This window comes from Pleurodeles waltl, chromosome 7 (genome assembly GCF_031143425.1).
Source record: "Pleurodeles waltl isolate 20211129_DDA chromosome 7, aPleWal1.hap1.20221129, whole genome shotgun sequence".
Classification (NCBI taxonomy): domain Eukaryota; kingdom Metazoa; phylum Chordata; class Amphibia; order Caudata; family Salamandridae; genus Pleurodeles; species Pleurodeles waltl.
The window spans coordinates 1,532,713,726-1,532,730,516 of NC_090446.1; the positions used below are offsets into that span (position 1 = coordinate 1,532,713,726).

At 45.5% G+C, this 16,791-nt stretch overlaps 1 protein-coding gene across 2 annotated transcripts in view; it reads left to right on the forward strand.

Annotated features, from left to right (window-relative positions):
• Positions 1–16,791, forward strand: part of PRR19 (proline rich 19) — a 184,432-nt gene that overhangs the window by 231 nt on the left and 167,410 nt on the right. The window lies entirely within an intron of this gene.

Sequence of the window (16,791 nt, forward strand, 5' to 3'; positions counted from 1 at the left end):
TTCGTCCCGCACATTGTGACGTCACAGAGGGATGGGAAGTTGTGCAGTTACATCGTGCACTTGTATGACGTCATGCACATCACTCCAATTCCACACATTCCGAAACCATGACCGTAGCGCATCGAAGCGGCTTGACACAACCACCACTAATACAAACACACTGAGAAGGCATCATCTGAGGCTGCAGCATGCCCTGAAGTGACGTCATAGAGCATGTTATGACGTCTCAGTGTGTCCCAAACCTTTTGAAATCAGTGGTTGTTCTAGCGCCTGCTCTTTAACTAGACGAAAACTGTTTGAAGCCTCGTTTTTTGGCAGTTTCCATTCTATCAATTCTGACGTGTTAGAAAAGGGTATGACGTATAAGCCGTGTCATTTCATAATCAGTGAAAGGACTAAGCACTGTCAAAACATCAAATATGATGTTAGCATTTCAGATTTTCTACAGTGCGTGCAATAATTAGATCCGACTGTGAACATGCTTCTGAACACTACCTATAATTCAAGCAACCGAAGGAGAAACACTGACACCTGTAATCACCAAAACTCAAGCGGAATAATCCGTTCTTGCTCCTATATTGTATTACAAAACTACACTGACTTGGCGCCTTCAGGATGAAATAAAAAGGAATCCATCTTTCTCATATACCTTTCTTTGATTGGCTTTTACGTTTGTGGTTGTGCCGATGTTTCATTATTTATTGATATGTTTATATGAGGGCTGTTTCCCTTTTGGTGGGGTTTTGCCAGCTATAGTTTTAAACCTAAAACAAGCTGGGCTACATAAATCATGTTAGCAGGCATCTTGCTTTTGAAAGACATTTGACACCAGGGACTTCTCACCACTTGGTGGACAGTGGCTGCTTCCCCCCTGCTCTCATGTTGCCACCCCAGGAGGTCGACTGTTTGTAAACCACATTACATTTGATCGTTTTGGATAGACCCGCGATGGAGGATATTCCTGGCAAGATTCCTTGGTCAAGGAATACAACCATTTTTCTGCTGTTGATAATATGTCCTTTTATGCTGTGCTCATTGGTTATGTTATATAACGTGTATTGATACACCACACTATCACCTGCAAGGGTATCCTGGCGCCGAAGCAATTTATCATAATTCTAGATGATGACAAGGGCTTAATCACGTCTGATTTGTGAATTAGTAATGTTAATAGTTTACCCAGTTGGCTCAAGAATTGTATAAACACATTAAAACTCCTTCTTGGTCAAAGAAGATCCTGTCCTCAAGCTGCTTTGACTACTCAGTCTACAAACGTCTTGGTTTATAATATTTTCTCATCAGTAAATCTATTAACTGGCAACTAATGGTCCCCCATTCATACTTTTCCAAGTTCTCTTTAACTTATACATGGAACCTCTGAGCACAATCCTGAAGCACATGAACCGTATTTATGCAGATGATACCTAACACTATCTAAAAGTAGTGTCTTTAGAAAATATTCTCTTCATGCGTTATACTCTAAAGGATATTCAAATACGGTTGTCACTCAACCACCTGAAACAACCCGCTAAAGACAGAAATCATTGTTTTCACCCATTCCTTGAAATCGCCCTTGACAAGAGGCAGAACCCATAATTTCACCTAGGTGCCACTACTGCTTTATTTGTAAAACAAAGAGAGTCAGTGCCCAAAGCGCTCATTTGAAGCCTGCAACCCATGCTATTCAATTTTGGCTTGCTGAATATTAAGGCTGCGTAGTCTTAAATCCACCTCATACCTCTTTAATCCACTACCAAACACTCAGGGCCTTATTATTACTCTTTGGGTCAGAAGACCGCCACTCTGGTCTTCCACCCGCTAGCCCTATTATGAGTTTCCCACTGGGCCAGCGGGAAACTCACCACAACATTGATGGCAGCTCATAATCGAGCTGGCAGCTATGTTGCGGTGTTTTGGGTGCAACAGCACCCGTTGTGCATTTCACTGCTTGTAAATCAGGTCTGTCCATGGGGGACCCTCCACTGCCCATGCCAAGTGCATGGGCAGTGCAGGGGCTCCTGGCACCCCGTCTCCGCCAGCCTTGGCATGGAACCACCATGTAAAAGCTGGCAGACACATGAGTCGTAATCCAGCCGGCCTAAAAGTGATAGTGCCAGCGGTCTGACAGTGGCCCTTTCGCCACAGTTGTAATGTGGAGGTTGCCACTTTGGCGATGGTCCGACCGCCACACTCATAATGAGGGCCCAGTTCCTCTTTATCTCACTTTACCAGGTTCCTGCTTCTCCCTTTGTCACCAGTGTTCTGTAAGGTGCACACGTGCATCCTTCCTTCCTCAAGCGCAGAGACACTATTGCCAAGCGCACTTTTCTGCCACAGAGTGTGAAACCATTCATCAGTTGTGAGCTCAAAAAACCAACAGCGTGAATAAAACAGTCACTTTCTTCGCAGCAGAGCTGGAGAAGAATCAGCAGTCCGTGCAGAGGAGCAATTACAGTGCAAGAATATATCACCAAATTGAATCAGGTTTGTGTTTTTCCAGGGCCTTGAATTACAGCAGGCCAAGGAGTTTAGAGCAGGAGGCTCCTACTACATATGCCGTTTATTGTGTTATTATCAAGATCGGTGGGCGGCATTGAGGCAATAAATCACCCTTAGCAGGCTGGCTGTTTTACACAACCGGGGGTGATCACTTCAGGTCTTGCTAAAGAAAATATTTATTTTTACTTCAGCACTGAGGGCATTGTGGTCTATCTGTCCTGGGGCACAAAAGCTTCCCGTGCTGGTACTCCGCTTTCCTAGTTTATTACTAAACCGATAAGGTACGTTGCTTTTTCTTGGTCGCACACAGCCTTATTAACAGAATTGGGCTTTTTGTGACCGAGAAATTGCATTTCCCTATGTACAGACCCACATTTGCAATTTGGTAACCTAATTACCGAATCACTAAATGGGTTTGCGAGTCACAGTTAGGGAGGGCCATGCCAAGGGCGTCCCTTCTTAATAGCGAGTCTCAGTGGTATGTATGAATGTTTTGTGACCTCATTAATATTGATAAGGTAGGTCTATTTGCGACCCACTGGGAATCGCAAAAGAAACTCAAATAAGTTTAGTGCATTTGGAATCACGATTTCCTAATTGGGATTTGCATGAAACCGCAATTAAGAAATAGCAATTCCAAACATTCGTACATGTGGACCTTTGTTTTTAACATCATGTGTTAACACTGACGACAGCTGGTTTAGGCTCCGCCTTGAAACTCAGGCTGTGGGTTTATATCATGTCTAGTTAAGGATTTGCCATATTCTAATTTTTTGTTACGTGGCTTTAGTGCTTACTTTGTGATTTCCTGTTCCCGAAGCTCTGCCCAGGATCCAGTGGCCAGAGCAATTACATCTCTGTGCCGAATACCAAGACTGGTAGTCTTTCACTACCAGACTCTCCCTCCCGCTTTTTCTCGCTTGTGCACATTCTTGCTTTCTCCTGTTATGATGGTTTTACAGTTTTTCGCTTTCCCCATCTTCCAAATCTGTGTGTTTTCTCTCTTGCACTCAGTAAAAAGCTGATGCAGAAAAATAAGTGCTGCTTCCCCCACAGGTAATCACCGACTCCAAGTAAGCACTGCACGGGTTGTTTGTTAGTAAGTTTCAGTTTGTGTTGTGTTTCTGTTTTTTGTGTGTGACAGATCGGTGCTGGTCACAGTTGGATTGACATACCACATGACCTTGCTGTGCAGGACCTGGCAGATTGCGTTTTTGTTGAGCAAACTTGATCCTAACACTTTTTTACATGGTTTTGTAAAGTGCATGTTTTGGACAATAAGTCCTAAAATGTAATGATGACACAAATATGATTACAGGCGAGAATCCGAGGCTCCCTTTGGGAGAATTCCTCCAACAGAGCAATGTTTTTTTTTTTCCTTTTTGTTGTTTTACGATCCTTGGAGCCCAACACCTCTACTTCTTTTAAATCTGTTCCCTAGGAACTGGTGACTTACGTGGTTTTAGCACTACTAATCTGTTGGCTATTTCCCACTGCTACATGAAGGCAATGAGCCGAGTTAATAGAGAGTCTTGGGTGTACTGAGTAGTTCTGGACCCCTTCGGGTTCTTGACCAAGTTTCATCACATCATGCTAATGTTGACCCTGTAATGCTTTCCTAGAATTTGAGTTTCTAATTCTTGTTCTCTCCTGAAATACCCAGAAGCGATTTCATTTAGGCAAATTCAGACTTCTGTTTGGTATGCATAATTGTGACTTGTTTATTCTACTATAATACCTCAGAATCCCATGTACACATAAGGACCTGCCACCCCTCTCTAAAATGTCAAGCAGTCCTGGCTCTATTCCTTATGCCTTTCCACGTTAATTGTTATATACCTTTCACCTCTATAGACTGTGGTCCTCTACTCTTGCAGAGACAAGTCTCTGTATTCTTACAATGTCACTGATGCTTTACTTCCCATCTTGGGTCTTACCACTTTTGCTTGTAATAACTTGTGCACACCTGTCAAAATTGCACTGCATTTGTTTTTTCTCTTAAAGTCTCAGGCGCCCTCAGGGCTTGGTCCAAAGCATAAAAAGACTAGAAATAAATGGAAATAGACGTAAAGACTCAGTTTACTCTAGGTATGGAAAGATGCTTCTGACTATTACATTTTTAGAGAGTTTCTTCAAGGAGTTTGCACTTCTATAACTACAGTGCTCTGTAAACTGGGTTATTTGTTTTTATATTCTGTCCTTCGAATTGACTGATTTGTAACCACAATAAGAAGAATCAGAATGCCTAGTCCTGATAAAATGCTGTTGAACTGGAGAACACAAGAAGGATAAATGCCAAATGCTGTACTAATGTAGGTCATGAATTAGCTTGCTGGTTTGTGTAAGGAATGTTCAGGGTTATTGATGGATTAAAGTCAGTGTCCGCGTTAGCGACCTTCGGACTAGCAACCTGCTCCTTAATTTTTACTGTTTGGTGAGCACACATTGATTTCGGTTTGTAAAATGCACTATATTCAGGCCACTGGAATTATGCGGTTGGGTAGCTGCAGCATTTTCGCATAATTATTATAGATTATAGATGAAATTATAGATTTCAAACAAAAAAATGTGCTCCATGCCATTTACATCTGGTTCAGACACTAACAGAATTTAAACTGAATTCATTTTGTTTTGCTTGTTGCTGAGTGTGGGTTTATTTCTGAATAAAAATTATTTGATTGCAAGTACTAATTACACGATCAGTCAGCTTGCGCATTGGATTATCTTTAACGCTTGCACCAAGTTTAATTTTTACTTTTTTCTCAATTTTTCTTTCTGTGTGCCGTCACAGTATGTGCAGCAACAGCAGATAATCCTGAGGAATACAGAAGCACACATATATAAAGGGATGTGAATGCGCTCTGAAGCAACAGAACTGTTTCTCTGAAGCAACAGAACTGTTACTCGCAGTGCATTACAGAACAAATAAATACATAATAAATAAGTAGAATGTTCTCTTACCTTTTTTCACCATTGTCATCTGAATCACCTTTCAAACTTTCAATGTTTTGCTGCAGATGTGCCATTTATTCCTAAAAAACAACAATCGCAGCCTCGAAATTAAAAGAGATTAACAGAAAAGATTTAAGATTAGAAACTGCGAATAAGTGAGCTGTGCGTACCGTCGAGCAGAATAAAATATTGCATACTTCCTTGGATACGTACACTAGGAAACAAGTTGACGTTAATTCCGTCATTGTAACACACTTTCTGTAAGTGAAGAAACTTATGAGTTGATAAAAATGATTTATCCAATTGGTTACATGGAGTTGATGGCATTTTGCAACAATAACTAGCAGATCATAAAATTGATTTATTGAGTATGCCCACCGACCCAAATGCACTTCTGTAAAATCCAGGTCTGACAATAAAAGTTTGAACCTCAGATTGCAGGGACTTCCCAATCAAACAGAAAACGCCTCACGTTATAAATGCCTTCATCACACTGGAGTAAGGGCTGCATGTAAAACAAGTTAAAAGTCATCTTTTGACAACAGTGCCTATGGGCAAAAACAAAAAAATACGAGTGGAAACTGAGAAAAGACAACTTAACAAAATAAAATAAAGTTATCTTTAAAAAAATATAACTTTGCAATGTTGTTTGTCTGGCTGGGCACATTTTTGCCAGTAACAAGCCTGTTTGCGGGGCACTGGAATTTATAACAAAATAGTACCTCAATCACATCGGGAGCAGCGGAAGGGCACTAATTAAATTGAAATCAATTAGTGCTTGATTCCTGCTCCACACAGAGGAATGGAAAGGATGCCAGACATGTAGCCCTGATGAATTACAAGGCTGTAAAGAAGAGTGCCATGCAAACTAACAAATGGTGAGAGACAGGAGGGCTTCAAGCCCTTTACTGAACACAACAGTTTCTCGCATGGGATACACATGAGCAAGCGCATGCACTCACAGGCTCGACCCTAAAAACCTGTTTCTAGTGCAAACAGTCCAAAGGTTACTTAAACGCACCAACTCGTTGCCCCGTGGAAGGCCGTTCGCACAAGTTGACTTGTCACCTTTCTGTTGCTTATAATGCTATCACAAAATGTGCTGCATTATGGTGCACATTTGCCCTTTTTGCTGCTTAATTTTCTCATCTCTGGCATAAAATCTGCCCTTCCCACACCACATAATTCCAATGGCCCTCACTATATTCTAACAAGGTGTCTACATTAAATGGGGACTAACTGTTGTTAATTTCTTAATTAAATTTTACTTTATTGTGATAACAAGCATCATTTCAGAGAGAGGGAAGGCACAGAGTGCAGCTGTAACAAAGCCTAAATGTGTATTAAAGACAGGCTGCATGCACACAAAGCTGTAAAAGCAGAGAAATGCCTACATTCTAGAAGTGACATGTATAAATCAGTAATGATAAAACTAACTTTACTAGTAAAAAGGCACTCAATTTAAGAGGAGTAAAGCCTCATAATAGTGAAAAACGAATTTATGTACTCCTCCGCCAGGACATGTAAACTTAAAAGTACATGCTCCACCTTTTACTTATACAGCACCCTGCCCTGTTAGCTACCTAGCGCCTACCTTACGCGTGCCTTATATGTAGTAAAAAGGGATTTAAGGATTGGCGAGTTGTTTTAAATGCCATGTGGAAGTAGCAGTAAGCTGCACACACATGCCCTGCAATGGCAGACCTGCAACAGGTTTGAAAGGCACAACCAGTACTACAGTCCCCTAGTAGCATTTAATTTACAGGCCCTGGGCACATGGTATACTACTTTAGAAAAAAAACTTTCAAGTATGTTTGTGGTTCTATGGTAAATAATGACTTATTTCTAAAGGGTAAAATAAACATTTAAACATTTCAGTAAAGGATCATGTCCGCAGCAATAAAGATATCAACATAAATTGTAAATTCTGAATAAAGACATATATTACAGTGTTAAGCTACAGCTTGCTGACCCTAAAACAAAAAAACCTACGTAATCTTTGGCTTAAAAATAATGGTCCTCCTTACTTAGGAGTGACAATTATTTTTGTGGTTAGTTTTAAGAGACGTATTTTATAAGTGTTAAGAATAAATGCATTTAAAGCCAATTTTAATGAAATAAATTAAAGATTTCATATAAAGAAACAACCATAAAATTGTCAGTGGTTATTATTTGATAGTGACCAAGGCTAATATAGCCTACTACCACAAATATTTCTCAACATACATGTAAATAATTCTTGACATTCATTTTACTAAAGTCGTTCTGCATTCCACTGATGTTCATAATGTCACATAACCATTCCCACATATTTTTGCATCCTTTCTTTTCATGCTTCACTACAATGTTAGGAAATAAAAAGGCTAGGTAACATCATTAGAATTGCAATTTTCCTAAGTATTCTGTTATAAAATCTTAATAAGAAGTTAATATTTTTGCATTGAATTTTCCCCCTTTCTATGGTTTCATACACACTTTTAAGGTGCTGCGACTTTTTCTGTGTCATTTGTCTCAAAGTGTGCAAAGTGCACATTTATGTTTCTGCTTCTAAATAGGTAAATATGTTGGGTACAGAATGAGGTGATTTTGAGCTCTAACAATGCCGGTTTTCCTGCATCTTAGTGACAAGATTACAAATCTGAATTTTAGTTTCAGTGTGCCCTAATGGCTGCAGTGTGTCTCAAGGATCCCGGCTCATTGCCTGCATTTTTGCTCAGGATTTCTACGTGCATACTGGCATTCTCAATTTTCTTGCGCCAGTTGTTTAGCAGGTTCCCTTTCCATAGTAGTGTTAATGGCTGCCAGGGAGTGCACTGCACAGAAATACAAAATCAGCAAAGTTTAGATCCTACCTTTCCACAGACTGAAAATGTCAGCACAAAGCCATATTCAGTCCTCAGTCATTCTTCTGGCCATGCTGGGCTCTGATGGGACTTTGAAATAGCTCAAGCACTAATTGGCATCTAATAACTATTCTATGACAGGGGACTTAACTTACGATCTCAGGTTTAAGTGTCAGATGGGGAATTTCTGTATTTAGCACTCACTATCACTGCTGTTACAAAAAGTGTTGTCACGGGTAGCTTTAAACATTTTCTCATCCAAAGTTATGCAAAGAAGTTATGACAACTGTGACAGTCCTTATTTTACACCATTTGTTAGCAGCACACTTATAAAATTGATTTTATCTAAATGATTTGAGAGAGTCGCGTGCACAAGCTCACTAGTGCAAGCTAAACAGTATTAGCAAAAAAATAGGTCAGAACTTTTCAGAGCAGTTTTTAAAAAAATGTGTGTGATTTCAATTTTTTATTACAGTCCCGTTTATTGTGGTGTTGAAATGGCTTCAAAGCTTACTAACTAGGGGCGTGATTGCGACTTTAGTGGTCCCACCAAAGGACGGCCAAATCCCACCTCTCCCAAAAGCTTATGACGATGTTCCAGCTGGGCTTACCAGGCAGGAACATTGTGATAGGTGTTCCCGCCGGGCTTACCAGGCAGGAACATTGTGATCGGTGTTCCCGCCGGGCTTACCAGGCAGGAACATTGTGATAGGTGTTCCCGCCGGGCTGACCGGCAGGAACATTGTGATAGGTGTTCCCGCCGGGCTGGCCGGCAGGAACATTGTGATAGGTGTTCCCGCCGGGCTTACCAGGCAGGAACATTGTGATAGGTGTTCCCGCCGGGCTGGCCGGCAGGAACAGTGCTACGATATTGGTCTTGGCTCCCTTAAGGGGACAGTGTGCATTCTGACAGCGCTGGGCAGGGGGCCCTAGCACTGGCTTGCCGCTAGCCTCTTCATGGGGGGCTCCCCACCATGAAAGTCTGGCGGCAAGTGAGTTTGTAATCAGCCCGGCGGTGCCACCCAGGCTAGTTAAAACTCCGACCGCCGTCAGCACATCGGGAACCATGTTCCTGGCGGGCACGGCGGCCCCCTAGCAGGTTCGCCCGCCAGGATTGTAATGTGGCAGTGGAACCGATACAGTTGTAGCAGTCTGACTGTTACCGCGAGTATGGTGGTAATCGGTCTGCCAGACTCGTAATCAGGCACTTAGGGCCATATGTACGAACACATTTTCCCATTGGCAGAGAATGGGAAAAACCCTTTGCTACATCTGGCCCTTAGTGCTGAAGGGTCTATATTAGATTGTGAAAGCATGACAGCAGGTCATCATCATATTTTAAATATGCAATACATATATATATGATATATACATGTATCTTTTTAATAGTGTTAATGCAATTGTACATTTAGTTTATACTACTTGTAGTAATAATAAAGGGGGTGAGCTGGTTTGGAGGGGAGGCTATTTCTTTTCACCAGTTTTGCTTCTATTTTTATGGTCTGTAACAGATGCTTCATGTAGGGAAGCTTGCAGCCGTGTCCTCATTCGAGACCGCTTTCTCTGCCACACACGTGCAGTCTAGTGTTGTGATAGCCCTCACCACACTGAATGTGGATATTTTCCTAAAAGTTAAGAAAACGCTCTCTGGAGTGCAATTTATTCTATATAGGCACTACAGACCAAAGAGGAAAAAACATGAAGGGCCCAATTCACAAAGGCAAACTTAGACTTTTGGTCTACGGTTAGACCAAAAGTCCAAGTTTAGGACTTTTCGGTATTCACAAAGGTAAGTTGCGAGTAGTATCTTTACTTCCACAATCGGGGTGGAACCTTCGCACTCAGGGCGGAATCTCAGCCCGAGTGCAGAGATTCCACTCCGCACCCGAGTGTAGTCACCGCACCCAGAGTGTACCCTCCGCACCTGGAGTGGAATCTCCACACTTGAGGTGGATCTCAGCCCTGAGTGCAGACGTAAAGATACTACTTGTAACTTACCTTTTTGTATACCAAAAAATCGTAAACTTAGGGCCTGATTACGACCTTGGTGGATGGGATACTCCATCACAAACGTGACAGATATCCTGCCCGCCGTTTTACAAGTTCCATACAATATAATGGAACTTATAATACGGTGGACAGGATATCCGTCACATTTGTGGTGGAGTATCCCATCCGCCAAGGTTGTAATTGGGCCCTTAAACATTTGGTCTTAACTTAAACCAAAAGTCTCAGTTTACCTTTGTGAATCAGGCCCACAATTTATGGTTGTAATTCTGAAGAGTAGTTTAACAATCACTTAAATCCTTCATATTCGATTTCCTAAATATTCCACAGTGGGAGAACACACATGAGTAATGTACAAACAAGAACATAGTAGTTCAAAAGTGCTAATATGTGAAAATGTTAAATAAAACTTGGCTCTAATAATGTCTTGGGGCTTTCATATGCTTAGTAAAAAGAGGGTCAATTTGATGCTGAATACATGTAAAAAAAAAAAAGGATATTGTCATTAGTAATTTAAATACATTTAATAAATGTACGAATTTACATAGTGCTTGCAATGAAATTCTGGCTTTGATTCAACCCTCCTTGAACTACATTGGACATCACAGGTCCGTTCTAGTCCAAGAACGAAAATGATTGACTCCTTTTTAGTGCATCTTGCAGTGTCAATAAAAACATAACTAAAAGAAGGAGCCGGTGTCTCACTGGATTGTGACTTGCTTCAGGGACTGTCACTATACAACAAGACTGGATAAAGGAAGAATTGCAAATTGTGTTAGGTTCAGGGCGGAGGTCGCTGTTTTCTTGAGGAATAGTACCTTTGTAGGAGATATGCGAGGTCCGGCTTGCATGAATGAATACCATGACCAAGGAGCACAGCGTAGATACGATGGAAGACAAGAGTAGGGAGCAGTGTTATTCTTGCCCATGCCAAGAGACTTACAGGATAAACAGCGCTACATAAGGAGCGCCTTCCATAGAAAACAAGGATGAGCTTAGAGCGACATGGAGAGCGAAGGAGGATCAGCCTGTTTATGGAACACCCAGCCCAGTGTTTAAGATGAAGGTATCACCCACACCTGAGGCGAATACCATGTTTCCAACTAAGGTAGGAAATAAAATGATTAATTTCTTAATTTTAATATGGATGAGCCCCCCCAGTTTCCTGGGGCAATACCTCCTCTGCAAAATGTTTGAAACAGTATATGTTTCAATAAATGGGATCCTCCTACCGGCACCTGAGCACAGGTTAGAATTGGTTAACAGAGCGCTAACTGCAGCAGTGAGAATTGAACTCGGACCACAGGAAGAGAGATTCTTTCAGGGCCAGCTTCAAAACAACACGTGTCTGTAGCGGAAGCACCAATGTCTAGGCACAGGCAGTAAATAGAGACTTCAACAGCCCACACCTGGAAGGGGGTAGCTTTGTCTTGCAGTACTCTGATGGCCTCCTTGTGGCATCTCCATCACTTGAGGCCTGTAAAAAAGACACCGTAGCTCTCCTGAACAACCTCCAGGAGAGACAAAACTAAACACTTAGGCCCTCATAAAGCGGTGGTAATACCGCCAACAGGCCGGCGGTAAAAAAAATGGAATTATGACCACGGCGGAAACCGCCCACACAGACAGCCACTTTAACACACCGACCGCCACGGCGGTAGCAGCAAGCACCACGGCGGTAACCGGCAACAGCCAGGCGGAAGACAATGTACCACCCACCCTATTATAACAAGCCAATACACCACCTTTTCCGGGGCAGGACCAACGCCATCAAAATCACGACAGAAACAGTACACAAAAGGGAAATGACTCAACTCTGGACACTCTAGGAAGAACCACGACGCCATGGAGCCCGAACTACAGGTGTTACCCATGCTGGTATACCTCCTCCTACACCAGAAACACGAACAGCGGTGAAGACAACCACGGTGAGTACCACACCTAGCACACAAGGGCGGGTGGGAGGAAAAAGAGAGTGACACGCACACGCAACACCCCCACCCCCAACAACATACACACAAACAGAAGCCACAACATTACATATCCACCCCGTACCCCTCAGGAGTAACGCAAGGACAAAAGGAAGTGAGTAAAGTCAGTGTAATAATATAGATTTCAAGAAATACGTCCTCAAAGCGCAAAACAGTATCTACAATATATACAAATGGAGGGACACTGCCCAGTCCAGAATGTCTGTGGCCCCCAGGGCCATATCACATAGGCCAAGGCCCCATTGGCTCCTGTCTCAATATGGAGAGAACACTGCTGGGATATCAGGTCGAAAATACACAGGCACCTCAGGGGGAAGGGGGGGCACCTCAGCCAGAAGATGGTACAACGCCACTGCTCCTGGAGGGGGCTCCAAGCCCTCTGCAAGGTCCTGGGGAGTGCAAAGCTGCAGTCTCGCAAGTGGGTGGTGTGCCCACTGCTTGGTCCTGGGGAGTGCAAGGCCACTGTCTCTCAAGTGGGTGCTTTGCCCACTGCTTAGTCCTGGGGAGTGCAGAGCCACAGTCTCTCAAGTGGGTGGTGTGCCCACTGCTTGGTCCTGGGGAGTGCAAGGCCACAGTCTCTCAAGTGGGTGGTTTGCCCACTGCTTGGTCCTGGGGCGTGCACGGCCACAGTCCCTCAAGTGGGTGGTTTGCCTACTGCTTGGTCCTGGGGAGTGCAAGGCCACAGTCTCTCAAGTGGGTGGTTGCCCACTGCTTGGTCCTGGGGAGTGCACGGCCACAGTCCCTCAAGTGGGTAGTTTGCCCACTGCTTGGTCCTGGGGAGTGCAAGGCCACTGTCTCTCAAGTGGGTGCTTTGCCCACTGCTTAGTCCTGGGGAGTGCAGAGCCACAGTCTCTCAAGTGGGTGGTGTACCCACTGCTTGGTCCTGGGGAGTGCAAGGCCACAGTCTCTCAAGTGGGTGGTTTGCCCACTGCTTGGTCCTGGGGAGTGCACGGCCACAGTCCCTCAAGTGGGTGGTTTGCCTACTGCTTGGTCCGGGGGAGTGCAAGGCCACAGTTTCTGGAGTGGATGCCTTCTCCACTGGTTCTGGAGGGGGCCTTGTGCCCAGTGTGCTTCATCCTGGCAAGGAGGGGCTGAGTGGACGCCTTCTTCCACTGGTTCTGGAGGGGGCCTTGTGTGCTTCATCCTGGCAAGGAAGTGCTGAGTGGATGCCTTTTTCCACTGGTTCTGGAGGGGGTCTTGTGCCCAGTGTGCTTCATCCTGGCAAGGAGGGGCTGAGTGGATGCCTTCTTCCACTGGTTCTGGAGGGGGTATTGCGCCCTGTGATGCAGATGTTTTGGAGTGCAAGGTCATAGGCTCTCCCCTGGGAGTCACAACGACAGCTTGTGCAGGGGCCAGGACGCACTGCAGCCCATGTAGTCACCACTACACAGTGCTCTCCGGCGGTGACAGCTGCTCAGTGTATGCCAGTTGCGCTGCAGATGGCGGTGCAGGCAGTGGTGGTGGTAGCCTCCAGGACTTCACCTGCAGCCTCAGACGGCTGCCCACTGGGGCTGCTGCTGCTGGCAGTGGTGCTGCTGGCGAGGGGGCAGGTGGCGGTGCTGGCCGCGGTGCAGGCAGTGGTGCTGGTAGCCTCCAGGCCTTCACCTGCAGCCTCGGACGGCTGCCCACTGGGGCTGCTGCTGCTGGTAGTGGTCCTGCTGGCGGCGGGGCAGGTGGCGGTGCTTGCCGCGGTGCAGGTGGCGGTGCTGGCCGCGGTGCAGGTGGCAGTGCTGGCAGTTGTGGTGGTAGCCTCCAGACCTTCACCTGCAGCCTCAGACGGCTGAAGTGCTGTCTTATCCAGGTGACTGGTTGACACCTGTTCGGTATAAGTCAATAAGGATGTTCAATGAAGGACCACACGCCAATTATAAATACAATTTAGCTTTACTAGAATTGCAGGTAAATGTAGGCATTTAGCACATTAACAATAGTAGAATAAGAATAGCAATAAAAAGCATCTATTTATTTATATATATAAGTACACTACAAAGAGCATCTATGCATATATATATAAGCAAAGAGTTCATTGACAGATATAAGTTTTGATTAACTCTATACCAAAATACATCACACTACGATGTTCACGAAGCAGAATATAAATGAGTTGGATACTTCAGATAAGCTTTGATTTACTGCACACCAAAATGCATGTTTCAGTTACTGTAGCAGGTTCACACTACGAGGTTTAGAAAGCAAAATATAAACGAGCTGAATACTTCAGGTTATAAACACAGTGCAAGCATAAATAATCAGTCATAATAATAGAGCAGAGAAACAAAGGCCCTTCATCCCTGTGTGGAACTTAACTTAGTCCACGAAATGCTGGGAAGCCCTCTACCGCCTGCTTGGACCTCTCTCCCCCTCAAGCATCACGGTCAGCCAAACAGGGAGGCAGCGCTGGGCCATGACCGCTTTCACAACTCCATCTGCGAGCTTCAGATCCCTCACCCACACTTCGTTGCTTAAATAAATCGAAGCTTGGATTCTATCTCATTCTGGCATTTTCTAGCTATGTCATCAGTACTTGGCTGCTCTGCCTTTCTCTAGCCTTTGTTTTCATTCCATCTTCTCCCTGTACTCTCGTTCTCAAGGTTGAGACGGAGTCTTCTACACAAAGAAGCTTGAAAATAATATCATGAACTTTTCCACGTTGTTTGGGGGGGGGTTCAACAGGCATCACACTCATCTACACTGCTGAAGCTAATTAACCCTTCGCGTCACAATGTCTTCCGCACCTTTCCCTATACTGATCAAGTGCCATGGCTGGTGATCTGTGCCCCTTCCTGCCCTTGGCAGATGGTGGTGCCTCCTTGCTTCTGCCAGCTGGAGTCTTTGACTTGGCCTTGCTGGCTGGTTCTGCCTCCTTCCCCTTGCTGGCTGCTGTCCCCTTCTTGCCCTTGCCAGGTGGCAGACCCTTCTTGGGCTTGGCAGGTGTTGCTGGCACTCTGGATGGGCTGACGGGTGCCTCCTTGGAGCCTCTCATAGCTGCAGAAACCACAGTGAGTGTGGACTGGGTGGCTGTGGTGCTGGGCTGGGTTCTGGCCACCCTGGCCGGAGGTGAATGACGGGGGGGGGGGAAATAGGTCAATGGTGGCGAGGAAAAGCTTCTTAGGAACACTGGGGCGGGAAGAGGGTGAAGGTTTGGGGCAGGTGCATGGGCTGGATGCTGTTGTGAGGTGGATGCCTGTTGGGTGTGTGTGCTTGCATTTGTGTACTTTGGGACGAGGTGTCACAGACACAGTGGGAGAGGACACAGGGGACGTGTGCATGATGTGGGAGTGGTGACTGCCAGTGAGGGGCGTGTAGTGATAGGCGTGCTGGTGTGAGTGGAGAAGCTACTGGGAGGAGGGTGGACGAGGAGGAGGAGCAGGTCACAGTGGAGGCAGTGGATGTTGGTGTGTCTGCATGGGATGGTGCTTGTGTGAGTTCCTGTGAGATGAAGTGTGGTGCCTGTGTTTGCCTGAGCCACTTCTGTGTGTTGACTAGGGTGCATGCTCGTCTAAAGGTGTTTTTGGGATAGGCTGGGGCTGAGAGGATTGGGACTGGGTAGAGGAAGTTGGAGGGGGGGAAGCTGGAGACAGGGACAATGGCTACCATCAGTGTGGAGGCCAGAGCCTGGAATGCTCTATTGGGCCGCCACACCAGAGTGAATGCCCTTCAGGTATGCATTTGTTTGTTGCAAATGCCCTGCCAGACCCTGGATGGCATTCAGTATGGTTGACTGCCCAACAGAGAGGGATCCCAGGAGATCAATTGACTCCTCACTGAGGGCAGCAGGGCTGACCGAGGCAGGGCCTGAGGTGCCTGGGACGAAGGAGATGCCCACCCTCCTGGGTGAGCGGGCACGGGAAACACACGGAGGGGCTGCTGGGAGGGTGGTGCTGGTTCGGGGGGTGGTGGCTGTACCTGTTGTTGGGGTGGGCATAGAGGTGTCCACCACCGCCAGGGAGCTTCCGTCAGAGGAGGAGTCGCTGTCAGTAGTGTCCCCTCCTGTCTCCATTTTGATGCTCCCGTTGCCCTCCGTCCCACTGGTGCCCTCACTGTCAGTGGATTCGGCCTCCAGGCCCATGTGGGATGCCACTCCCTCCATCGCCGGTGCCTCTGCTCCTCTGCCAGATGATGCTAATGCACGCAAAGACAGGGTGACAAAACAAGAAGGAGGGGGAGAGACAGAGGATACACTTGGTCAATGCCAGCAACAACACTACTGTTGGCGTACACAACACACAGGGAACAGCCCTATGCACTAAGCCATGCACTAAAAGGTACAATGCTAGTCACCAGCCCATGGGGTACAATGCCGAACGCCATTAGCTGCACACCTGAAACCCACAGGACCCTGCCCAGTAGTAGATGCCCACTAACACTATTGGGGTTGGAGTGCATCTGATCGTGCCCATCATTGAACATACCCTGCCATGTTCGCCCTGGCCTAGGGGCACCCATAGGCCACATCCCCCACCCAGGTAAAACCTTACCGCGCGCAAAGTCATGATTCT